General features: G+C 44.7%; 2 long non-coding RNA genes across 2 annotated transcripts; both read right to left on the reverse strand.

Moving 5' to 3' along the window:
• Positions 1–657: 657 nt before the first annotated feature.
• Positions 658–8,548, reverse strand: LOC141277726 (uncharacterized). Its single transcript, XR_012329488.1, has 3 exons — positions 8,465–8,548; positions 3,816–3,897; positions 658–736 (listed from the first exon to the last, which is right to left on the reverse strand). It is a non-coding gene; the product is annotated as an uncharacterized lncRNA (long non-coding RNA).
• Positions 8,549–13,865: 5,317 nt separating this feature from the next.
• Positions 13,866–27,115, reverse strand: LOC141277725 (uncharacterized). The gene is made up of 3 exons (XR_012329487.1): positions 27,036–27,115; positions 25,452–25,537; positions 13,866–13,922 (listed from the first exon to the last, which is right to left on the reverse strand). It is a non-coding gene; the product is annotated as an uncharacterized lncRNA (long non-coding RNA).
• Between the last annotated feature and the right edge of the window lie 249 nt (positions 27,116–27,364).

A 27,364-nucleotide genomic window follows, 5' to 3' on the forward strand; every position in this document is an offset into this window, starting at 1 on the left:
GAAGAAAGGAGCTCAGGGGCACTGTAATTCACAAACCTGCAGAGTTATAAATGACAGCTATCGTCCAAAAATATACTGAAGTAAGGCTGCCAAGAGGACTTGAAAGCGGGGCAGAATTGCAGGAAACCGATTTCAGGAGGTAGACTGGAATTGCATTGAAAGCATAGGAAAAGAGGCAGAACGTCCACAATGATGCACTTGGCCAAAAAGGGCGTATGCGTTTTTTCCTGAATATATTCAGGAAAAAACGCATACGCCCTTTTTGGCCAACCAAGCAAGCTTGCAAAGGAAATCTGCACTACAATGAAGTCTCACTTCCCCCCGGTCAAAAGGGCCATCTGAAAAAAGTGTAAAATCCAGAAAGGCAGGACAGGCCATGGAGAACTGGGAGCCTTGTTATGCTGATGGGCGGGATGTAAATTGCCAACAGACACTCGGGAGAAGTGTATGGTGTTTCCTGAAACATCTAAAAAACAAAGCAACAGAGCCTAGGGCACTTCCACTTATGGTCCTATAGCTTAGGGAAATTAAAATCAAAAAGACACAGCCACCCCAAAGTTTGGGACGCCTCTGTTTACAAGAACCTCGTTTACAGTACAAGTTCAACATCGCAGAAAGTGAAAAATGGATAAAGAAGTTGTGGTATTTACTTACAAAGCAATATCCCTCAGCAATGAAATCTATGTCATCAGGCCCTTAGCAGCACAATGAGTGGATTCAGGTATGATGATTCTAACTGAAATAAGTCACACAGAAAAAGAAACATCATAAGATATCAGTAATACACGGAATGTAAACTTGGCTACACAGGAACTGAATTACAGAACAGAACAGGGTCTCAAATTTAGAAAACCAACTTATGCTTGCTTAAGGGGAAAGGTGAGTTGGGGTGCTGCATAAAACCAGAGATTGAAATGAGCACAGATAAAGTTCCTTAAGCCAAATATGGAATAGACAAGAGCTACTCCTTGCTCAACGAAATGGACTCAACACCGCATATTAAACGCCTAAGAATGTACCTGACTAGTAAGTATCTTAAAACCTATGGATTGCTATGTCTCCGAAAGAGAATCAAGCATGTGTACAGGGGCATAAACGCAGCAGTGATAGGATTGGAGAGGTTCGGTGAGCAAATGAAGACCCTTTGAAGTCATATTGCATGGTACCCATTCCACGGGTCTCAACTCTCCAGGTTTAAGGTATTCTTCCTTCAGCTAAAACATGCATGTGGAACCCAGAGTATGATCAACCATGTGAATGGGAGACGTGTTCAAATATGTCTCAGTTTTCCTCCCCTGGTACTCGGGTGCAACATTCCAGACGCTTTACTAACACTCTCCCCACTTGGAGAGTCAGCGCCTTTAACCTCCTGTTTGGCCCAGTTTGCAATTTCTGCGGAAGATGAACAGGAATAGCGAGAACCAATGAGAGACTAGCTGGAGGTGTCTGGACGGGCAAATTTAACTCTCATTTCCCACCAGGAAGAGGAAATAACCAAAGGCTCAGCGTGCCGTGCCTGAACCAGATTAGGGCCTGAAGCCATCCTGCGGTGTTGCGGCCAGGTCACAAGAAAGCGAGTTGAAGAAAGGAGCTCAGGGGCACTGTAATTCACAAACCTGCAGAGTTATAAATGACAGCTATCGTCCAAAAATATACTGAAGTAAGGCTGCCAAGAGGACTTGAAAGCGGGGCAGAATTGCAGGAAACCGATTTCAGGAGGTAGACTGGAATTGCATTGAAAGCATAGGAAAAGAGGCAGAACGTCCACAATGATGCACTTGGCCAAAAAGGGCGTATGCGTTTTTTCCTGAATATATTCAGGAAAAAACGCATACGCCCTTTTTGGCCAACCAAGCAAGCTTGCAAAGGAAATCTGCACTACAATGAAGTCTCACTTCCCCCCGGTCAAAAGGGCCATCTGAAAAAAGTGTAAAATCCAGAAAGGCAGGACAGGCCATGGAGAACTGGGAGCCTTGTTATGCTGATGGGCGGGATGTAAATTGCCAACAGACACTCGGGAGAAGTGTATGGTGTTTCCTGAAACATCTAAAAAACAAAGCAACAGAGCCTAGGGCACTTCCACTTATGGTCCTATAGCTTAGGGAAATTAAAATCAAAAAGACACAGCCACCCCAAAGTTTGGGACGCCTCTGTTTACAAGAACCTCGTTTACAGTACAAGTTCAATATCACAGAAAGTGAAAAATGGATAAAGAACTTGTGGTACTTACGTACAATGCAGTATCACTCAGCAATGAAATCTATGTCATCAGGCCCATAGCAGCATAATGAGTGGATTCAGGTATGATGATTCTAACTGAAATAAGTCACACAGAAAAAGAAACATCATAAGATATCACTAATACACGGAATGTAAACATGGCTACACAGGAACTGAATTCCAAAACAGAACAGGGTCTCAAATTTAGAAAACCAACTTATGCTTGCTTAAGGGGAAAGGTGAGTTGGGGTGCTGCATAAAACCAGAGATTGAAATGAGCACAGATAAAGTTCCTTAAGCCAAATATGGAATAGACAAGAGCTACTCCTTGCTCAACGAAATGGACTCAACACCCCATATTAAACGCCTAAGAATGTACCTGACTAGTAAGTATCTTAAAACCTATGGATTGCTATGTCTCCGAAAGAGAATCAAGCGTGTGTACAGGGGCATAAACGCAGCAGTGATAGGATTGGAGAGGTTCGGTGAGCAAATGAAGACCCTTTGAAGTCATATTACATTGTACCCATTACACGGGTACTCAACTCTCCAGGTTTAAGGTATTCTTCCTTCAGCTAAAACATGCATGTGGAACCCAGAGTATGATCAACCGTGTGAACGGGAGACGTGTTCAAATATATCTCAGTTTTCCTCCCCTGGTACTCGGGTGCAACATTCCAGACGCTTTACTAACACTCTCCCCACTTGGAGAGTCAGCGCCTTTAACCTCCTGTTTGGCCCAGTTTGCAATTAATGCGGAAGATGAACAGGAATAGCGAGAACCAATGAGAGACTAGCTGGAGGTGTCTGGACGGGCAAATTTAACTCTCATTTCCCACCAGGAAGAGGAAATAACCAAAGGCTCAGCGTGCCATGCCGGAACCAGATTAGGGCCTGAAGCCATCCTGCGGTGTTGCGGCCAGCTCACAAGAAAGCGAGTTGAAGAAAGGAGCTCAGGGGCACTGTAATTCACAAACATGCAGAGTTATAAATGACAGCTATTGTCCAAAAATATACTGAAGGAAGGCTGCCAAGAGGACTTGAAAGCGGGGCAGAATTGCAGGAAACCGATTTCAGGAGGTAGACTGGATTTGCATTGAAAGCATAGGAAAAGAGGCAGAACGTCCACAATGATGCACTTGGCCAAAAAGGGCGTATGCGTTTTTTCCTGAATATATTCAGGAAAAAACGCATACGCCCTTTTTGGCCAACCAAGCAAGCTTGCAAAGGAAATCTGCACTACAATGAAGTCTCACTTCCCCCCGGTCAAAAGGGCCATCTGAAAAAAGTGTAAAATCCAGAAAGGCAGGACAGGCCATGGAGAACTGGGAGCCTTGTTATGCTGATGGGCGGGATGTAAATTGCCAAAAGACACTCGGGAGAAGTGTATGGTGTTTCCTAAAACATCTAAAAAACAAAGCAACAGAGCCTAGGGCACTTCCACTTATGGTCCTATAGCTTAGGGAAATTAAAATCAAAAAGACACAGCCACCCCAAAGTATGGAACGGCTCTGTTTACAAGAACCTCGTTTACAGTACAAGTTCAACATCGCAGAAAGTGAAAAATGGATAAAGAAGTTGTGGTATTTACTTACAAAGCAATATCACTCAGCAATGAAATCTATGTCATCAGGCCCTTAGCAGCACAATGAGTGGATTCAGGTATGATGATTCTAACTGAAATAAGTCACACAGAAAAAGAAACATCATAAGATATCACTAATACACGGAATGTAAACTTGGCTACACAGTAACTGAGTTACAAAACAGAACAGGGTCTCAAGTTTAGAAAACCAACTTATGTTTGCTTAAGGGGGAAGGTGAGTTGGGGTGCTGCATAAAACCAGAGTTTGAAATTAGCACAGATACCGTTCCATAAGCCAAATATGTAATAGACAAGACCTACCCCTTGCTCAACAAAATGGACTCAACAATGAGGTATCACCTCACACCTGATAGAATGGGCATCATCAGAAAATCTACAAACAAAAATGCTGGAAAGGGTGTGGAGAAAAGGAACACTCTTCCACTATTGTTGGGAATATAAATTGATACAGTCACTATGGAGAACAATATGGAGTTTCTTAAGAAACTAACAATAGAATTACCATATGATACAGCAATCCCAGTACTGGACATATACCCAGACAAAACCATAAATCAAAAAGAGACATTCACCACAATGTTCATTGCATCACTATTTACAATATCGAGGTAATGGAAGCAATCTAAATGCCCACAGACAGACGAATGCATAAAGCTGTGGTACATATATAAAATGGAATATTACTAAGCCACGAAAAGGAATGAAATTGGGTCATTTGTAGAGACGTCGATGGATCTAGAGACTGTCATACAGAGTGAAGTAAGTCAGAAAGAGAAAAACAAATCTTGTATATTCATGCATATATGTGGAACCTAGAAAAACTGTACAGATTAACCATTTTGCAAGGCATAAATAGAGCAACAGATGTAGACAACAAACGTATGGACAACAAGGGGGGAAAGCTGTTGGGGGGGTGGTGGTGGGAGGAGTTGAGAGACTGGGATTGGCATGTATACATTTATATGTATAAAATAGATAACCAATAAGAACCTGCTGTATAAAAATATAAAATAAAATTCAAAATTAAAAAGAAATAAAATTTAAAAAATAAAACAGAAAAAACAATTATTCTCTTCACATACATGTATTTATATGAATAAATTATTTCCATGCTTATATCTGTAAATACAAAAAAGAGGAATAAAACCTACCTTGAATCAAAAACGAAAAAGAGAAAAAAAACACAGAACCCACCAGTTCCACAGAGGAAAACCGTATCAGGGCACTTGCTCCAGTTGTAAACAATTCTGAAGTTGGTCAGTGGTGGGGAATCGTCTCCCATTCAGCCAGCAGCCCCCACGCAACAAGCGTCCTCATTGCAAAGCTGGGGCACCGTGCCGAGGCATCTGTGAGTAAACGTGAGCTGAGCCCCAGGCCAGTTGCTGCTGAACTATTCCCACCCGTCCCAGGTAAAACACCTGAATATATACAAGGACTTGAAAGCCTAGAGGAAGGGCCATAGAGCCACACGAGTGACAGCATGCCGGCCGACTTGGTGCCTGCAGGCCAGCCAGGATGGTCCTGGCCCTGGGTGCTCTTCTGGAAGATTTCCATTTCCCTGCCTGAGATACCCGTCCTGTCCCTGCCCCCACTGCTTTTTTCCTTCCTCACCTCTGCCCAGGGAGAAATTCCAGCAGCAGGTATGGGTGACACATCCTCTTCTTTAGCAGGTGGCAGCATGGCAACTGCTGCAGAAAGTCCAGCAGAGCCCCACTCACACTGGGCCACCCACAAAGCTGTGGCCTCTCACTCCCTCCCACCAGCCCAGCCCCGAGACTGCTGACAGGGCAGAGAAAATGGCGTCAGGCACGGCTGCAGGGGCTCTTGCTGCCTGGAGTGGTATTTATATTGATCTCAACCCAGGCACACCTGGGGAGGGCTGGCCGGCACGGTAAGGCTGCCCAGCTCAGCCAATCATCACCCCTCAGGGGCTCACAGTTGCAGAAAATGGAACTTGCTAAACCGGCCAGGTCCAAGGAACAGGTGTGGGCTCCTGAGAGTCAGGATAGACAAGGGGCTGCAGCTTTGGCTTGTTTTCTAATCATTTTATCTGGCCCATGAGTGGGAGACAACTTCAAGAAAACCCTCTCCTAATGAGAGGAACCCAGGAGTCAGGGAGAGGAGGGGTGGGTGGTGGTTGGAGACAGAGGCCTGGTGCCCCGGGTGCAGTGGAAGTCTCTGGAAGACCAGGTGGAGGGAGGCCTCACGGAGTGATGCCCAGGGTCACAGACCTGTCGCAGCTGCTGTTTGTTAGTTCAAGTCCTGCTCTGAGGTGCTCTGTGTCAGCTCTGAGCGACAGGTGAGCTGGGGGTGCTCTGCAATGAGGGCTATGTGCACGGTTCCTGTGTGCCCAGCCCTGCCACGGTACCTGCAAGGGTAGCTCTGTATCCTGGGAGGGGCCTGACCACGAGAGCCCCGTGGGCTGGGGTGGGGGTGGGGTACCTGCCCAGGTGAGCTCCATATTCTGGGATTGGTCTGACCACGAGAGCCCCATGGGCTGCTGGGGACCTGGTAAAGGATGTCAGGACAGTCAGTGAAGCCACCGAGGATATACCTCCAGTTGCTCCTAATTCCTACACCCTGCTGGTCATTCTACCAACCACCAGGACATGGTATTCTGTATTAGTCTTCAATGATGCCTTCTTTTGCATTCCATTAGTCCCAGAGTCACAAGAAATTTTGGCTTGTGAGTGGCAGGACTCAACATACAACTAAAACAATACTTCCGGGCCGTCTTGCCCCAAGGGTGCAAAAATTCCCACACCATCTTTGGGGACAGCTTAGCTAAAGACCTAAAAGTTCTACCTCTGGAAAAGGAAATCCTCCTTCAGTACGCAGACGACATTCTGATCGCCAGCCCTACTAAGGAGGCCTCTGAACTACCAAGCCAATAAAGGATAGAAGTTGTCCAAGAAAAAGCTCAAATATCACAGACTGCGGTGACCTGCCTGGGCTTCATTCTCACAGAAGGTCGGAGAAGCCCATCCCAGGAAAGGGAAGAAACCATTTTCAGCCTTACCCCTTTCTAAAACTAGAAGACAGCTTAGGGGTTCCTGGGGAGGCCAGGGTTTGCTGCTTCTGGATCCCTAACTATAGTCTACTAGCTGGGTCTCTATATGAAACACTGAAAGGAAAAGATGATGATCCTTTTGAATAGAATCCAGAAGTGACCTTTCAAGAATGGAAAGAGCAGTCAATTCAGACCCTTGCCATGGAACTCCCTAATTTAGCTAAACCCTTTGACCTTTACATTCCCGGTGAAAGGTGAATCGCCATTGGAGAATTAGTGCAAAAACTGGGACCACTTGAAATGGAACAATGCAAGAATGCCATCCAGGTAGGATAAACTACGGTCACCAAGGGGCTTGGCCCACTGCCACATCTGGCCAAGATACTGGCGGTATCTAAAAACCTGGAAATCAGCAGCCCAAAAGGCCACCTCCCTCCTAAGGGAAAAGGACCCCACGTGGTGATCCTAACCACCAACCATGCCCTGAAGTTGCAGGGTTCGCTCCGTGGGCACACCAACCTCGAGTGAGGAGGCCCTCCAACTCCAACATCCAGAGAGATAACCAGGGGCAACAGGGCACCATGACGACTCGTGTGAACATCACTTGACCTGGAGTTTCTCTCATAAAACAACAAGAGTGTGTCCCAAAAGAGTAGACTACTGCTTGCAGGACTTACTGCACCCAGAGGGGAGCTAATAATCTTGGCGGGGGAACCGTATATCACACTGTCACCATAGAAAAGCCTACAGACACTGTGCTGATGGTGGCCAATAAGACCGGCTGGACTCCTGTTTACTTCAAAAGGCTGTTGACTCAGTGGCCATCATGGTCCTTGATCACCACTGACCCTGGACTGTCTGGGAGTGGAGCGGGCAGGGCTCTGACACCTGGTGCTGTTTGTACATTAATTCAGGGGCCTAATTGAAGAAAGCGCAGACTACTGGTCAGAGCATCTAGGCTGGCAGAAACGGTCAGCCTAAGGTGGCCAAACAAATGTGGGGCGGGGTGAAACCGGCCCCCACAGCGTCTCTGCACATCTCTTTCCTGGACCCTTAAAGGTCATTAGAATCTATAACACTTCCAATGCTGGTGCTCAGGTGGACGAGCAGGGAGGCAGGGGTCCTGGGGACAATCAACGTCACCTGGAGGCTGCTGGGGAGAAGCTCTGACCCTCGCCCCAGGGTATGAGGGCTCCCAACTCAGCACTCAGCAGTTACAGAAGAAGGGTCTGCACCCTCAGCACTCCAAGAATGAGGAATGGGACAAAAGGCAGAGGAGGGGTTTGTCCCCAGCAAAGCCCATTAAAAATCCCTGGGAGATAAAAATAGAATCTGGGCAATAAAGTCAAGTCTAACCTTTTTTATCCTTTGTGCTTTGTCTAATTTCATGTGCTCCTAGGGTCCCGCATGCAGAGGTTCCACACCCGGCACTTCAGACCAGATTTCCTAGTGCAGAATGGCTGGGTCGACACCTCAGCTCCTGGGGCCCAGTGCAGACTCCGCGATATAGAGCCTGAGCTGCAGCCAACCCCGCCCTCGAGAGCTCCGCCCCCTCCCTCCCACTGACTCTGACAGGATCTCTACACAGCAGCCCAGCCCACAGCCCACGGGGTAGTGCATGCTCTCACCTCTCCATTCTCTGATCAAAATATAAAGTTTCCTTTGCTTGTGAACCAAACTCAGTCTCGATCTGTTGGCCCCAATGACACTGGGCAGGGGGACACTTGTTGGGGTCCACTCTGGAGGATCAGTAACAGAAATTGAGACTATTGTAACCTCAATGAACAGATGTGTGAGCCAAACTGTAGTTAACATAGAACAGTGTATAAGGCTCCGGTAAAATAAGATGTTTCTAACACTTCCATTTGATATTTCCATCACTTTATTATAAGCAAGTTCAGTGAAAAGGTTTGTCTTATTTGTCAGGTCAATATTAGAGAAACGAAGTGATTTCTTTCCAAGGATGTACATCTAATAATCTTGGTTAAACCTTCAATCTTGTTTTAAATGCTTTTCCATTGAAAATGATACCTCTCTTTCAGCTCCCCCATTTCTGAGAAGTATAAAATCTTATAATTTATTATTACCAAAGGGGAAAGGTGGGAGGAGGGATAAATTAACAGTTTGGGATTAACACATACACACTGCTATGTATAAAATAGATCATCAACAAGGAACTACTGTATAGCACAGGGAACTACACTCAACATTTTGCAATAACCTATAAGGGGAAATAATCTGAAAAAGAATAGATATTTTTATTGACATCATCTATCAATGACAGTTAAAGTGTAACCTAAGGGAAGCTGGTGGTGAGTGCTTCTGACCCTGAAGACTTCAATCATCTAAAGTTTGGACTCTGCCTACTTCCCAAGGCCCTTAATGAACATATGTGTAGCCGTAGCTTAAAAAATTCCCCAGTTTGGGTTTCGGGGAGACACTGATTTTGAAAAAGCCCTGGTGTTCTCCTTACATGAATGGGACTCTTCCTACTGCTAAAACATGTCTGTCACACCCAGAGGATGGTATACCGTCTGATCGGGAAGAGTTTGGAAAAGGCATCTCATCTCCTCATCTCCTGGTGCTCGGGTTCACCCCTCCAGCGTCTTTACTAACAGTCTCCCCACTTGGAGATGTCAGCACTGTCAACATCCTGTTGCGTACAGTTTGGAATTTGTCCAGAGGATGAAGCGGAAGGATGAGGAACAATGAGAGACAAGTCCTAGGTGTTCAGACAGGCACATGTCACTCTAATTTCCAATCAGGAAGACGAATTGACCAAAGGCTAGGGTTGCCCATGGAAACAGTATAGGGCTTGAGGAAATCCTGCTGCTTTGTGGCCAGTTCCCATAAACACAAGTTGAACAATGGAACTCAGGGGCAGTAAAATTCACGAAACTGCAGAGTTGAAAATATCCATCACTGAAAAATGTCTTGAGGAAAGTCAGAGAAAAGGACTTGTAAGCAAGGGAGAATGGCAGGAAAGGGATTTGAGGAGGTAGAAAGGACTCGCCATTAAGCACAAGAAAAGGAGCTGAACATTGCCAACATTGCAGTTGGCCAAAAAGGGTGTATGCGTTTTTTTCTGTATATATTCAAGAAAAGGGCATACACTTTTTTAGCCAACCAAACAGGTGGGCACTGGAAGTCAATACTACAAAAGATATCACTTCGCATCAGTCAGAAGAGCCATCCTCATAAAGCGTAAACAACAGAAATGCAGGACAGGGCAACGAGAAGAGGGAGCCCTGTGAGACTTATAGTGGAAATGTATATTGCCAACGGCCATTCTGGAGAAGTGTATTGTGTTTACTAAAGCATCTAAAAAATGAGCTACAGAGCATAGGGCACTTGCACTCATGGGCGTATATCTTGGGAAAAACAAAAATCGAGAGGACACAGGCACCCCAATGTTTACCCCCTCTCTGTTTAAAAGATCCTCGACTAGGATATAACTTAAATGTCTCTGGAGGGAAAAAATGGATAGAGATGTGGTACTTAGGTAGAGTGGAATATTATTCAGCCTGGAAATCAATGAAATATGGCCAGTTGTAACAACTCCGGAGGAGTTACGTATGATCATTCTAAGTGACATAATTCAAAAAGAAAAAGACACATATCATAAGATATCACTTAAAGGTGGAATCCAAAATGGCTACACATGAAATAAATTACAAAACAAAAACATAGTCAAATATGTAGAAAACACGCATAAGGCTGCTAAACGGGAAAGGTGGGGAGGGGTGAGGCATCATCCAGGAGGTTGAAATTAGCAAAGATACCATTCCAAATACCAAACTGATAATCAACAAGGCCTACACGGTAGCTAAAAGAACTGCACTCAGCACACTCAAGTCACCGGAAAAGAATATATACGACTGGTAAGAATCTGAAAAAGAATTTATTGATGTCTCTCTGTACGTGAATCAAGTGGATGTACAGCAGCAAGAAACAGAGCTCTGAAAATCAGCTGTAACCAATATAGTAATAAATTGAAAAAAATAAATGACAGAGAGACAGAGAAAACCTCTTACAACTTTTCCTCAAGGATGGTGATGCAACATGGATTGAACACATCTAGACCCACAGCAGGATGAGACATAAGGCTGGAAACTGCGCTAAGAGAAATGTGAGGTTGGGTGAGGAAATGCACACCCTTTAAAGTAATACTACCTGGTGCCCATTCAATGGGTCCCAAATCTGCAGGTTCAAGGGATCTTCCTACAGCTAAAACATGCATGGAAAACCCAGAGGACTGTACACCATGTGATCGGGAGATGTGTCTAAAATGCAGCTCATTTATCCTCTCCTGGTGCTCCTGTTCACCATTCCAGCCACGTTACTTAGAATCTCCCCACTTGGAGAATCAGCACATTTCAACTTCTGTTTCACACATTTTGCAAATTGTGAGGAGGATGAACGGGAAGAGGGGGAACCAATGAGAGAATAGTTGTAGGGGGTTGGACGGGCACATATCAATCTAATTTCCCATTAAGAATAAGAATTGAAAAAAGGCTCAGCCTGCCTCGCCGGAGCCAAAATAGGGCCTGAAGCAATCCTGCGGGTTTGAGGCCAGCTCACAAAAGAGCAACTTAAAAAATGGAGCTCAGGGTCACTGCAATTCACAAACCTGCAGAGTTATAAATGAAAACTAACGTCCAAAAATATGTTGAGGTAAGGCAAAGAAGAGGATCTGAATGCAAGACAGAATTGCAAGAAACAGATTTCAAGAGATAGATTGGACTCATCTTTAAAGCACATGAAAAGCGGCAGAATTTCGACAATGATGCAGTTGGCCCAAAAGGGCATATGCGTTTTTCCTGATTATATCCAGGAAAAAACGCATACGCACTTTATGGGAAGGAAGCCCATATGGGCAAGCAAGCAATGCAAATGTGCACAACAAAGAAGTCTCATTTCCCACCGGTCAAAAGAGCCATCCTAAAAAATTGTAAAAACCAGAAATGCAGGACAGGCCATGGAGAACAGGGAGCCTTTATACGCTGATGGGCAGTGTGTGAACTGCCGAGAGCCACTCTGGAGAAGTGTATGGTGGTTCCTAAATCATCTAAAAAACAGAGCTACAGAGCATAGGACACTTCCAATCATGGGAGTATATCTAGGGAAGTCTAAAAATCAACAAGAAACAAGCACACCACAGTTTAGGGCTACTCTGTTTACAAGAACCTCAACTTCAGTACACCTTAAATATCCCAGGAAAGAGAACAATGGATAAAGAAGATGTGGTACTTATGTACAACGGAATATCTCTTCACCATGAAATCAATGTAATAAGGCTAGTAGAAGGATAAAGAGTGGATTTAGGTCCGATAATACTACTTGAAATAAGTCAAACAGAAAAAGAAACATATCATAAGATATCACCTATAGAGGGAGGGTAAATATGGCTGCACAAGAAATGAATTACAGAACAGAACAGTGTCTCACATTTAGAAAACACACTTATGTCAGCTTAAGGGGAAAGGAGAGGTGGGGTGATGCATAAAACCAGAGTTTGAAATTAGCACAGATACCGTTCAATAAACCAAATAGGTATTAGACAAGATCTACACCTTGCTCAATGAACTGGCCTCAACACACCCTATACACCACAGAGAAATATATCTGAGTAATAAGAGTCTTAAAACCCCTGTATTGATATATCTCCATAAGGGAATCAAGTGTGTGCAGAGCAGCACAAACACAGCAGTGAAAATGAGCTAAACCCCATTATAGAAATAAATTTTAAAAACAAAACGCAGAAACAATGAAAGAGAGAAAAATTCTTACAAAATTCGCTCAGGGGCTGTGATGCAACCTGGATTGACCACATATAAACCCACAGCTGGATAAGACATAAGGCTGGACACTTGGGGCTGAGAGGATTGGTGAGCTTTGGTGAGCAACTGCCGAAAGTTTAATGCAATACTTCATGCTGCTCATTCCAAGGGTCCCAACACTCCAGGTTGAAGGGAATCTTCCTACAGCTAAACCATGCTTGGGAAACCCAGCGACTGGTATACCATATGATCGGGAAAGGTTTCTAAAACGCACCTCATTTTTCCTCTCCTGGGGCTCCGGATCGACATTCCAGCCGCTTTACTAACAACATCCCCACAAGGAGAGTCAATGCCTTTAAGATCTGGTATCGCACAGTCTGCAGTTAGTGCGGAGGATGAATGGGAATAGGGGGAACCAGCGAGAAACTAGCTGTAGCGGTTTCAATGGGCACATGTCACTCTAATTTCACATCAGTAAGAAGAATTAACCAAAGGCACAGCAAGGTGCCCCAGAAGAATAGGGCCTGAAGGAATCGTGTGGTTATGAGGCAAGATCACAAAAATAAGAGCTGAAAAATGGAGCTAAGGGACACTGCAATTCAAAAACCTGCAGAGTTATAAAGGCCAACTACTTTCAAAAAATATACTGAGGTAAGGCTATGAAGAGTCAATGAAAGCAAGGCAGAATTGCAGGAAACCGATTTGAGGAGGTAGACTGGAATTGCATTGAAAACATATGAAGAAAGTCAGAACCTCGACAATGATGCACTTGGCCAAAAAAGGCATATGCGTTTTTTCCTGAATATATTCAGGAAAAAACGCATATGCCCTTTTTGGCCAACCAAGCAAGCTTGCAAAGGAAATCTGCACTACAATGAAGTCTCACTTCCCCCGGTCAAAAGGGCCATCTGAAAAAAGTGTAAAATCCAGAAAGGCAGGACAGGCCATGGAGAACTGGGAGCCTTGTTATGCTGATGGGCGGGATGTAAATTGCCAACAGACACTCGGGAGAAGTGTATGGTGTTTCCTGAAACATCTAAAAAACAAAGCAACAGAGCCTAGGGCACTTCCACTTATGGTCCTATAGCTTAGGGAAATTAAAATCAAAAAGACACAGCCACCCCAAAGTTTGGGACGGCTCTGTTTACAAGAACCTCGTTTACGGTACAAGTTCAATATCGCAGAAAGTGAAAAATGGATAAAGAAGTTGTGGTACTTACGTACAATGCAATATCACTCAGCAATGAAATCTATGTCATCAGGCCCGTAGCAGCATAATGAGTGGATTCAGGTACGATGATTCTAACTGAAATAAGTCACACAGAAAAAGAAACATCATAAGATATCACTAATACACGGAATGTAAACTTGGCTACACAGGAACTGAATTCCAAAACAGAACAGGGTCTCAAATTTAGAAAACCAACTTATGCTTGCTTAAGGGGAAAGGTGAGTTGGGGTGCTGCATAAAACCAGAGATTGAAATGAGCACAGATAAAGTTCCTTAAGCCAAATATGGAATAGACAAGAGCTACTCCTTGCTCAACGAAATGGACTCAACACCCCATATTAAACGCCTAAGAATGTACCTGACTAGTAAGTATCTTAAAACCTATGGATTGCTATGTCTCCGAAAGAGAATCAAGCGTGTGTACAGGGGCATAAACGCAGCAGTGATAGGATTGGAGAGGTTCGGTGAGCAAATGAAGACCCTTTGAAGTCATATTGCATGGTACCCATTCCACGGGTCTCAACTCTCCAGGTTTAAGGTATTCTTCCTTCAGCTAAAACATGCATGTGGAACCCAGAGTATGATCAACCGTGTGATCGGGAGACGTGTTCAAATATGTCTCAGTTTTCATACCCTGGTACTCGGGTGCAACATTCCAGACGCTTTACTAACACTCTCCCGACTTGGAGAGTCAGCGCCTTTAACCTCCTGTTTGGCCCAGTTTGCAATTTCTGCGGAAGATGAACAGGAATAGCGAGAACCAATGAGAGACTAGCTGGAGGTGTCTGGACGGGCAAATTTAACTCTCATTTCCCACCAGGAAGAGGAATTAACCAAAGGCTCAGCGTGCCGTGCCGGAACCAGATTAGGGCCTGAAGCCATCCTGCGGTGTTGCGGCCAGCTCACAAGAAAGCGAGTTGAAGAAAGGAGCTCAGGGGCACTGTAATTCACAAACCTGCAGAGTTATAAATGACAGCTATCGTCCAAAAATATACTGAAGTAAGGCTGCCAAGAGGACTTGAAAGCGGGGCAGAATTGCAGGAAACCGATTTCAGGAGGTAGACTGGAATTGCATTGAAAGCATAGGAAAAGAGGCAGAACGTCCACAATGATGCACTTGGCCAAAAAGGGCGTATGCGTTTTTTCCTGAATATATTCAGGAAAAAACGCATACGCCCTTTTTGGCCAACCAAGCAAGCTTGCAAAGGAAATCTGCACTACAATGAAGTCTCACTTCCCCCCGGTCAAAAGGGCCATCTGAAAAAAGTGTAAAATCCAGAAAGGCAGGACAGGCCATGGAGAACTGGGAGCCTTGTTATGCTGATGGGCGGGATGTAAATTGCCAACAGACACTCGGGAGAAGTGTATGGTGTTTCCTGAAACATCTAAAAAACAAAGCAACAGAGCCTAGGGCACTTCCACTTATGGTCCTATAGCTTAGGGAAATTAAAATCAAAAAGACACAGCCACCCCAAAAGTTGGGACTACTCTGTTTATAAGAACCTCATTCTACGGCACAAGTTAAATATCCCAGAAGAGCAAATAATGGATAAAGAAGTTGCGGTACTTATGTACAACAGAATATCACTCAGCAATGAAATCTATGTCATCAGGCCCTTAGCCAGCATAATGAGTGGATTCAGGTATGATGATTCTAACGTGAAATAAGTCACACAGAAAAAGAAACATCATAAGGATATCACTAATACACGGAATGTGAACTTGGCTACACATGAACTGAATTACAAAACAGAACAGGGTCTCAAGTTTAGAAAACCAACTTATGCTTGCTTAAGGGGGAAGGTGAGTTGGGGTGCTGCATAAAAGCAGAGTTTGAAATTAGCACAGATACCGTTCCATAAGCCAAATATGTAATAGACAAGACCTACCCCTTGCTCAACAAAATGGACTCAACAATGAGGTATCACCTCACACCTGATAGAATGGGCATCATCAGAAAATCTACAAACAAAAATGCTGGAAAGGGTGTGGAGAAAAGGAACACTCTTCCACTATTGTTGGGAATATAAATTGATACAGTCATTATGGAGAACAATATGGAATTTCTTAAGAAACTAACAATAGAATTACCATATGATACAGCAATCCCAGTACTGGACATATACCCAGACAAAACCATAAATCAAAAAGAGTCATTCACCGCAATGTTCATTGCATCACTATTTACAATATCGAGGTAATGGAAGCAACCTAAATGCCCACAGACAGACGAATGCATAAAGCTGTGGTACATATATAAAATGGAATATTACTAAGCCATGAAAAGGAATGAAATTGGGTCATTTGTAGAGACGTCGATGGATCTAGAGACTGTCATACAGAGTGAAGTAAGTCAGAAAGAGAAAAACAAATCTTGTATATTCATGCATATATGTGGAACCTAGAAAAACTGTACAGATTAACCATTTTGCAAGGCATAAATAGAGCAACAGATGTAGACAACAAACGTATGGACAACAAGGGGGGAAAGCTGTTGGGGGGGTGGTGGTGGGAGGAGTTGAGAGACTGGGATTGGCATGTATACATTTATATGTATAAAATAGATAACCAATAAGAACCTGCTGTATAAAAATATAAAATAAAATTCAAAATTAAAAAGAAATAAAATTTAAAAAATAAAACAGAAAAAACAATTATTCCCTGCACATACATGTATTTATATGAATAAATTATTTCCATGCTTATATCTGTAAATACAAAAAAGAGGAATAAAATCTACCTTGAACCAAAAACGAAAAAGAGAAAAAAAACACAGAACCCACCAGTTACACAGAGGAAAACCGTATCAGGGCACTTGCTCCAGTTGTAAACAATTCTGAAGTTGGTCAGTGGTGGGGAATCGTCTCCCATTCAGCCAGCAGCCCCCACGCAACAAGCGTCCTCATTGCAAAGCTGGGGCACCGTGCCGAGGCATCTGTGAGTAAACGTGAGCTGAGCCCCAGGCCAGTTGCTGCTGAACTATTCCCACCCGTCCCAGGTAAAACACCTGAATATATACAAGGACTTGAAAGCCTAGAGGAAGGGCCATAGAGCCACACGAGTGACAGCATGCCGGCCGACTTGGTGCCTGCAGGCCAGCCAGGATGGTCCTGGCCCTGGGTGCTCTTCTGGAAGATTTCCATTTCCCTGCCTGAGATACCCGTCCTGTCCCTGCCCCCACTGCTTTTTTCCTTCCTCACCTCTGCCCAGGGAGAAATTCCAGCAGCAGGTATGGGTGACACATCCTCTTCTTTAGCAGGTGGCAGCCTGGCAACTGCTGCAGAAAGTCCAGCAGAGCCCCACTCACACTGGGCCACCCACAAAGCCGTGGCCTCTCACTCCCTCCCACCAGCCCAGCCCCGAGACTGCTGACAGGGCAGAGAAAATGGCGTCAGGCACGGCTGCAGGGGCTCTTGCTGCCTGGAGTGGTATTTATATTGATCTCAACCCAGGCACACCTGGGGAGGGCTGGCCGGCACGGTAAGGCTGCCCAGCTCAGCCAATCATCACCCCTCAGGGGCTCACAGTTGCAGAAAATGGAACTTGCTGAACCGGCCAGGTCCAAGGAACAGGTGTGGGCTCCTGAGAGTCAGGATAGACAAGGGGCTGCAGCTTTGGCTTGTTTTCTAATCATTTTATCTGGCCCATGAGTGGGAGACAACTTCAAGAAAACCCTCTCCTAATGAGAGGAACCCAGGAGTCAGGGAGAGGAGGGGTGGGTGGTGGTTGGAGACAGAGGCCTGGTGCCCCGGGTGCAGTGGAAGTCTCTGGAAGACCAGGTGGAGGGAGGCCTCACGGAGTGATGCCCAGGGTCACAGACCTGTCGCAGCTGCTGTTTGTTAGTTCAAGTCCTGCTCTGAGGTGCTCTGTGTCAGCTCTGAGCGACAGGTGAGCTGGGGGTGCTCTGCAATGAGGGCTATGTGCACGGTTCCTGTGTGCCCAGCCCTGCCACGGTACCTGCAAGGGTAGCTCTGTATCCTGGGAGGGGCCTGACCACGAGAGCCCCGTGGGCTGGGGTGGGGGTGGGGTACCTGCCCAGGTGAGCTCCATATTCTGGGATTGGTCTGACCACGAGAGCCCCATGGGCTGCTGGGGACCTGGTAAAGGATGTCAGGACAGTCAGTGAAGCCACCGAGGATATACCTCCAGTTGCTCCTAATTCCTACACCCTGCTGGTCATTCTACCAACCACCAGGACATGGTATTCTGTATTAGTCTTCAATGATGCCTTCTTTTGTATTCCATTAGTCCCAGAGTCACAAGAAATTTTGGCTTGTGAGTGGCAGGACTCAACATACAACTAAAACAATACTTCCGGGCCGTCTGGCCCCAAGGGTGCAAAAATTCCCACACCATCTTTGGGGAAAGCTTAGCTAAAGACCTAAAAGTTCTACCTCTGGAAAAGGAAATCCCTCCTTCAATATGCAGACGACATTCTGATCGCCAGCCCTACTAAGGAGGCCTCTGAACTACCAAGCCAATAAAGGATAGAAGTTGTCCAAGAAAAAGCTCAAATATCACAGACTGCGGTGACCTGCCTGGGCTTCATTCTCACAGAAGGTCGGAGAAGCCCATCCCAGGAAAGGGAAGAAACCATTTTCAGCCTTACCCCTTTCTAAAACTAGAAGACAGCTTAGGGGTTCCTGGGGAGGCCAGGGTTTGCTGCTTCTGGATCCCTAACTACAGTCTACTAGCTGGGCCTCTATATGAAACACTGAAAGGAAAAGATGATGATCCTTTTGAATAGAATCCAGAAGTGGCCTTTCAAGAATGGAAAGAGCAGTCAATTCAGACCCTTGCCCTGGAACTCCCTAATTTAGCTAAACCCTTTGACCTTTACATTCCCGGTGAAAGGTGAATCGCCATTGGAGAATTAGTGCAAAAACTGGGACCACTTGAAATGGAACAATGCAAGAATGCCATCCAGGTAGGATAAACTACGGTCACCAAGGGGCTTGGCCCACTGCCACATCTGGCCAAGATACTGGCGGTATCTAAAAACCTGGAAATCAGCAGCCCAAAAGGCCACCTCCCTCCTAAGGGAAAAGGACCCCACGTGGTGATCCTAACCACCAACCATGCCCTGAAGTTGCAGGGTTCGCTCCGTGGGCACACCGACCTCGAGTGAGGAGGCCCTCCAACTCCAACATCCAGAGAGATAACCGGGGCAACAGGGCACCATGACGACTCGTGTGAACATCACTTGACCTGGAGTTTCTCTCATAAAACAACAAGAGTGTGTCCCAAAAGAGTAGACTACTGCTTGCAGGACTTACTGCACCCAGAGGGGAGCTAATAATCTTGGCGGGGGAACCGTATATCACACTGTCACCATAGAAAAGCCTACAGACACCGTGATGATGGTGGCCAATAAGACCGGCTGGACTCCTGTTTACTTCAAAAGGCTGTTGACTCAGTGGCCATCATGGTCCTTGATCACCACTGACCCTGGACTGTCTGGGAGTTGAGCGGGCAGGGCTCTGACACCTGGTGCTGTTTGTACAGTTAATTCAGGGGCCTAATTGAAGAAAGCGCAGACTACTGGTCAGAGCATCTAGGCTGGCAGAAACGGTCAGCCTAAGGTGGCCGAACAAATGTGGGGCGGGGTGAAACCGGCCCCCACAGCGTCTCTGCACATCTCTTTCCTGGACCCTTAAAGGTCATTAGAATCTATAACACTTCCAATGCTGGTGCTCAGGTGGACGAGCAGGGAGGCAGGGGTCCTGGGGACAATCAACGTCACCGGGAGGCTGCTGGGGAGAAGCTCTGACCCTCGCCCCAGGGTATGAGGGCTCCCAACTCAGCACTCAGCAGTTACAGAAGAAGGGTCTGCACCCTCAGCACTCCAAGAATGAGGAATGGGACAAAAGGCAGAGGAGGGGTTTGTCCCCAGCAAAGCCCATTAAAAATCCCTGGGAGATAAAAATAGAATCTGGGCAATAAAGTCAAGTCTAACCTTTTTTATCCTTTGTGCTTTGTCTAATTTCACGTGCTCCTAGGGTCCCGCATGCAGAGGTTCCACACCCGGCACTTCAGACCAGATTTCCTAGTGCAGAATGGCTGGGTCGACACCTCAGCTCCTGGGGCCCAGTGCAGACTCCACGATATAGAGCCTGAGCTACAGCCAACCCGGCCCTCGAGAGCTCCGTCCCCTCCCTCCCACTGACTCTGACAGGATCTCTACACAGCAGCCCAGCCCACAGCCCACGGGGTAGTGCATGCTCTCACCTCTCCATTCTCTGATCAAAATATAAAGTTTCCTTTGCTTGTGAACCAAACTCAGTCTCGATCTGTTGGCCCCAATGACACTGGGCAGGGGGACACTTGTTGGGGTCCACTCTGGAGGATCAGTAACAGAAATTGAGACTATTGTAACCTCAATGAACAGATGTGTGAGCCAAACTGTAGTTAACATAGAACAGTGTATAAGGCTCGGGTAAAATAAGATGTTTCTAACACTTCCATTTGATATTTCCATCACTTTATTATAAGCAAGTTCAGTGAAAAGGTTTGTCTTATTTGTCAGGTCAATATTAGAGAAACGAAGTGATTTCTTTCCAAGGATGTACATCTAATAATCTTGGTTAAACCTTCAATCTTGTTTTAAATGCTTTTCCATTGAAAATGATACCTCTCTTTCAGCTCCCCCATTTCTGAGAAGTATAAAATCTTATAATTTATTATTACCAAAGGGGAAAGGTGGGAGGAGGGATAAATTAACAGTTTGGAATTAACACATACACACTGCTATGTATAAAATAGATCATCAACAAGGAACTACTGTATAGCACAGGGAACTACACTCAACATTTTGCAATAACCTATAAGGGGAAATAATCTGAAAAAGAATAGATATTTTTATTGACATCATCTATCAATGACAGTTAAAGTGTAAGCCTAAGGGAAGCTGGTGGTGAGTGCTTCTGACCCTGAAGACTTCAATCATCTAAAGTTTGGACTCTGCCTACTTCCCAAGGCCCTTAATGAACATATGTGTAGCCGTAGCTTAAAAAATTCCCCAGTTTGGGTTTCGGGGAGACACTGATTTTGAAAAAGCCCTGGTGTTCTCCTTACATGAATGGGACTCTTCCTACTGCTAAAACATGTCTGTCACACCCAGAGGATGGTATACCGTCTGATCGGGAAGAGTTTGGAAAAGGCATCTCATCTCCTCATCTCCTGGTGCTCGGGTTCACCCCTCCAGCGTCTTTACTAACAGTCTCCCCACTTGGAGATGTCAGCACTGTCAACATCCTGTTGCGTACAGTTTGGAATTTGTCCAGAGGATGAAGCGGAAGGATGAGGAACAATGAGAGACAAGTCCTAGGTGTTCAGACAGGCACATGTCACTCTAATTTCCAATCAGGAAGACGAATTGACCAAAGGCTAGGGTTGCCCATGGAAACAGTATAGGGCTTGAGGAAATCCCGCTGCTTTGTGGCCAGTTCCCATAAACACAAGTTGAACAATGGAACTCAGGGGCAGTAAAATTCACAAAAACTGCAGAGTTGAAAATATCCATCACTGAAAAATGTCTTGAGGAAAGTCAGAGAAAAGGACTTGTAAGCAAGGGAGAATGGCAGGAAAGGGATTTGAGGAGGTAGAAAGGACTCGCCATTAAGCACAAGAAAAGGAGCTGAACATTGCCAACATTGCAGTTGGCCAAAAAGGGTGTATGCGTTTTTTTCTGTATATATTCAAGAAAAGGGCATACACTTTTTTAGCCAACCAAACAGGTGGGCACTGGAAGTCAATACTACAAAAGATATCACTTCGCATCAGTCAGAAGAGCCATCCTCATAAAGCGTAAACAACAGAAATGCAGGACAGGGCAACGAGAAGAGGGAGCCCTGTGAGACTTATAGTGGAAATGTATATTGCCAACGGCCATTCTGGAGAAGTGTATTGTGTTTACTAAAGCATCTAAAAAATGAGCTACAGAGCATAGGGCACTTGCACTCATGGGCGTATATCTTGGGAAAAACAAAAATCGAGAGGACACAGGCACCCCAATGTTTACCCCCTCTCTGTTTAAAAGATCCTCGACTAGGATATAACTTAAATGTCTCTGGAGGGAAAAAATGGATAGAGATGTGGTACTTAGGTAGAGTGGAATATTATTCAGCCTGGAAATCAATGAAATATGGCCAGTTGTAACAACTCCGGAGGAGTTACGTATGATCATTCTAAGTGACAGAATTCAAAAAGAAAAAGACACATATCATAAGATATCACTTAAAGGTGGAATCCAAAATGGCTACACATGAAATAAATTACAAAACAAAAACATAGTCAAATATGTAGAAAACACGCATAAGGCTGCTAAACGGGAAAGGTGGGGAGGGGTGAGGCATCATCCAGGAGGTTGAAATTAGCAAAGATACCATTCCAAATACCAAACTGATAATCAACAAGGCCTACACGGTAGCTAAAAGAACTGCACTCAGCACACTCAAGTCACCGGAAAAGAATATATACGACTGGTAAGAATCTGAAAAAGAATTTATTGATGTCTCTCTGTACGTGAATCAAGTGGATGTACAGCAGCAAGAAACAGAGCTTTGAAAATCAGCTGTAACCAATATAGTAATAAATTGAAAAAAATAAACGACAGAGAGACAGAGAAAACCTCTTACAACTTTTCCTCAGGGACGGTGATGCAACATGGATTGAACACATCTAGACCCACAGCAGGATGAGACATAAGGCTGGAAACTGTTTGCGCTAAGAGAAATGTGAGGTTGGGTGAGGAAATGCACACCCTTTAAAGTAATACTACCTGGTACCCATTCAATGGGTCCCAAATCTGCAGGTTCAAGGGATCTTCCTACAGCTAAAACATGCATGGAAAACCCAGAGGACTGTACACCATGTGATCGGGAGATGTGTCTAAAATGCACCTCATTTATCCTCTCCTGGTGCTCCTGTTCACCATTCCAGCCACGTTACTTAGAATCTCCCCACTTGGAGAATCAGCACATTTAAACTTCTGTTTCACACATTTTGCAAATTGTGAGGAGGATGAACGGGAAGAGGGGGAACCAATGAGAGAATAGTTGTAGGGGTTTGGACGGGCACATATCACTCTAATTTCCCATTAAGAATAAGAATTAAAGAAAGGCTCAGCCTGCCTCGCCGGAGCCAAAATAGGGCCTGAAGCAATCCTGCGGGTTTGAGGCCAGCTCACAAAAGAGCAACTTAAAAAATGGAGCTCAGGGTCACTGCAATTCACAAACCTGCAGAGTTATAAATGAAAACTAACGTCCAAAAATATGTTGAGGTAAGGCAAAGAAGAGGATCTGAATGCAAGACAGAATTGCAAGAAACAGATTTCAAGAGATAGATTGGACTCGTCTTTAAAGCACATGAAAAGCGGCAGAATTTCGACAATGATGCAGTTGGCCCAAAAGGGCAGTATGCGTTTTTTCCTGATTATATCCAGGAAAAAACGCATACGCACTTTATGGGCAACGAAGCAAGCAAGCAATGCAAATGTGCACAACAAAGAAGTCTCATTTCCCACCGGTCAAAAGGGCCATCCTAAAAAATTGTAAAAACCAGAAATGCAGGACAGGCCATGGAGAACAGGGAGCCTTTATACGCTGATGGGCAGTGTGTGAACTGCCGAGAGCCACTCTGGAGAAGTGTATGGTGGTTCCTAAATCATCTAAAAAACAGAGCTACAGAGCATAGGACACTTCCAATCATGGGAGTATATCTAGGGAAGTCTAAAAATCAACAAGACACAAGCACACCACAGTTTAGGGCTACTCTGTTTACAAGAACCTCAACTTCAGTACACCTTAAATATCCCAGGAAAGAGAACAATGGATAAAGAAGATGTGGTACTTATGTACAATGGAATATCTCTTCACCATGAAATCAATGTAATAAGGCTAGTAGAAGGATAAAGAGTGGATTTAGGTCCGATAATACTACTTGAAATAAGTCAAACAGAAAAAGAAACATATCATAAGATATCATCTTATAGAGGGAGGGTAAATATGGCTGCACAAGAAATGAATTACAGAACAGAACAGTGTCTCACATTTAGAAAACACACTTATGTCAGCTTAAGGGGAAAGGAGAGGTGGGGTGATGCATAAAACCAGAGTTTGAAATTAGCACAGATACCGTTCAATAAACCAAATAGGTATTAGACAAGATCTACACCTTGCTCAATGAACTGGCCTCAACACACCCTATACACCCGCAGAGAAATATATCTGAGTAATAAGAATCTTAAAACCCATGTATTGATATATCTCCATAAGGGAATCAAGTGTGTGCAGAGCGGCACAAACACAGCAGTGAAAATGAGCTAAACCCCATTATAGAAATAAATTTTAAAAACAAAACGCTGAAACAATGAAAGAGAGAAAAATTCTTACAAAATTCGCTCAGGGGCTGTGATGCAACCTGGATTGACCACATATAAACCCACAGCTGGATAAGACATAAGGCTGGACACTTGGGGCTGAGAGGATTGGTGAGCTTTGGTGAGCAACTGCCGAAAGTTTAATGCAATACTTCATGCTACTCATTCCAAGGGTCCCAACACTCCAGGTTGAAGGGAATCTTCCTACAGCTAAACCATGCTTGGGAAACCCAGCGACTGGTATACCATATGATCGGGAAAGGTTTCTAAAACGCACCTCATTTTTCCTCTCCTGGGGCTCCGGATCGACATTCCAGCCGCTTTACTAACAACATCCCCACAATGGAGAGTCAATGCCTTTAAGTTCTGGTATCGCACAGTCTGCAGTTAGTGCGGAGGATGAATGGGAATAGGGGGAACCAGTGAGAAACTAGCTGTAGCGGTTTCAATGGGCACATGTCACTCTAATTTCACATCAGTAAGAAGAATTAACCAAAGGCACAGCAAGGTGCCCCAGAAGAATAGGGCCTGAAGGAATCCTGTGGTTATGAGGCAAGATCACAAAAATAAGGGCTGAAAAATGGAGCTAAGGGCCACTGCAATTCAAAAACCTGCAGAGTTATAAAGGCCAACTACTTTCAAAAAATATACTGAGGTAAGGCTATGAAGAGTCACTTGAAAGCAAGGCAGAATTGCAGGAAACCGATTTCAGGAGGTAGACTGGAATTGCATTGAAAACATATGAAGAAAGTCAGAACCTCGACAATGATGCACTTGGCCAAAAAGGGCGTATGCGTTTTTTCCTGAATATATTCAGGAAAAAACGCATATGCCCTTTTTGGCCAACCAAGCAAGCTTGCAAAGGAAATCTGCACTACAATGAAGTCTCACTTCCCCCCGGTCAAAAGGGCCATCTGAAAAAAGTGTAAAATCCAGAAAGGCAGGACAGGCCATGGAGAACTGGGAGCCTTGTTATGCTGATGGGCGGGATGTAAGTTGCCAACAGCCACTTGGGAGAAGTGTATGGTGTTTCCTGAAACATCTAAAAAACAAAGCAACAGAGCCTAGGGCACTTCCACTTATGGTCCTATAGCTTAGGGAAATTAAAATCAAAAAGACACAGCCACCCCAAAGTTTGGGACGCCTCTGTTTACAAGAACCTCGTTTACGGTACAAGTTCAATATCGCAGAAAGTGAAAAATGGATAAAGAAGTTGTGGTACTTACGTACAATGCAATATCACTCAGCAATGAAATCTATGTCATCAGGCCCATAGCAGCATAATGAGTGGATTCAGGTACGATGATTCTAACTGAAATAAGTCACACAGAAAAAGAAACATCATAAGATATCACTAATACACGGAATGTAAACTTGGCTACACAGGAACTGAATTCCAAAACAGAACAGGGTCTCAAATTTAGAAAACCAACTTATGCTTGCTTAAGGGGAAAGGTGAGTTGGGGTGCTGCATAAAACCAGAGATTGAAATGAGCACAGATAAAGTTCCTTAAGCCAAATATGGAATAGACAAGAGCTACTCCTTGCTCAACGAAATGGACTCAACACCCCATATTAAACGCCTAAGAATGTACCTGACTAGTAAGTATCTTAAAACCTATGGATTGCTATGTCTCCGAAAGAGAATCAAGCGTGTGTACAGGGGCATAAACGCAGCAGTGATAGGATTGGAGAGGTTCGGTGAGCAAATGAAGACCCTTTGAAGTCATATTGCATGGTACCCATTCCACGGGTCTCAACTCTCCAGGTTTAAGGTATTCTTCCTTCAGCTAAAACATGCATGTGGAACCTAGAGTATGATCAACCGTGTGATCGGGAGACGTGTTCAAATATGTCTCAGTTTTCCTACCCTGGTACTCGGGTGCAACATTCCAGACGCTTTACTAACACTCTCCCGACTTGGAGAGTCAGCGCCTTTAACCTCCTGTTTGGCCCAGTTTGCAATTTCTGCGGAAGATGAACAGGAATAGGGAGAACCAATGAGAGACTAGCTGGAGGTGTCTGGACGGGCAAATTTAACTCTCATTTCCCACCAGGAAGAGGAATTAACCAAAGGCTCAGCGTGCCGTGCCGGAACCAGATTAGGGCCTGAAGCCATCCTGCGGTGTTGCGGCCAGCTCACAAGAAAGCGAGTTGAAGAAAGGAGCTCAGGGGCACTGTAATTCACAAACCTGCAGAGTTATAAATGACAGCTATCGTCCAAAAATATACTGAAGTAAGGCTGCCAAGAGGACTTGAAAGCGGGGCAGAATTGCAGGAAACCGATTTCAGGAGGTAGACTGGAATTGCATTGAAAGCATAGGAAAAGAGGCAGAACGTCCACAATGATGCACTTGGCCAAAAAGGGCGTATGCGTTTTTTCCTGAATATATTCAGGAAAAAACGCATACGCCCTTTTTGGCCAACCAAGCAAGCTTGCAAAGGAAATCTGCACTACAATGAAGTCTCACTTCCCCCCGGTCAAAAGGGCCATCTGAAAAAAGTGTAAAATCCAGAAAGGCAGGACAGGCCATGGAGAACTGGGAGCCTTGTTATGCTGATGGGCGGGATGTAAATTGCCAACAGACACTCGGGAGAAGTGTATGGTGTTTCCTGAAACATCTAAAAAACAAAGCAACAGAGCCTAGGGCACTTCCACTTATGGTCCTATAGCTTAGGGAAATTAAAATCAAAAAGACACAGCCACCCCAAAGTTTGGAACGGCTCTGTTTACAAGAACCTCGTTTACAGTACAAGTTCAACATCGCAGAAAGTGAAAAATGGATAAAGAAGTTGTGGTATTTACTTACAAAGCAATATCACTCAGCAATGAAATCTATGTCATCAGGCCCTTAGCAGCACAATGAGTGGATTCAGGTATGATGATTCTAACTGAAATAAGTCACACAGAAAAAGAAACATCATAAGATATCAGTAATACACGGAATGTAAACTTGGCTACACAGGAACTGAATTACAGAACAGAACAGGGTCTCAAATTTAGAAAACCAACTTATGCTTGCTTAAGGGGAAAGGTGAGTTGGGGTGCTGCATAAAACCAGAGATTGAAATGAGCACAGATAAAGTTCCTTAAGCCAAATATGGAATAGACAAGAGCTACTCCTTGCTCAACGAAATG

Source organism: Tursiops truncatus, unplaced genomic scaffold (assembly GCF_011762595.2).
Source record: "Tursiops truncatus isolate mTurTru1 unplaced genomic scaffold, mTurTru1.mat.Y mat_scaffold_161_arrow_ctg1, whole genome shotgun sequence".
NCBI lineage: Eukaryota > Metazoa > Chordata > Mammalia > Artiodactyla > Delphinidae > Tursiops > Tursiops truncatus.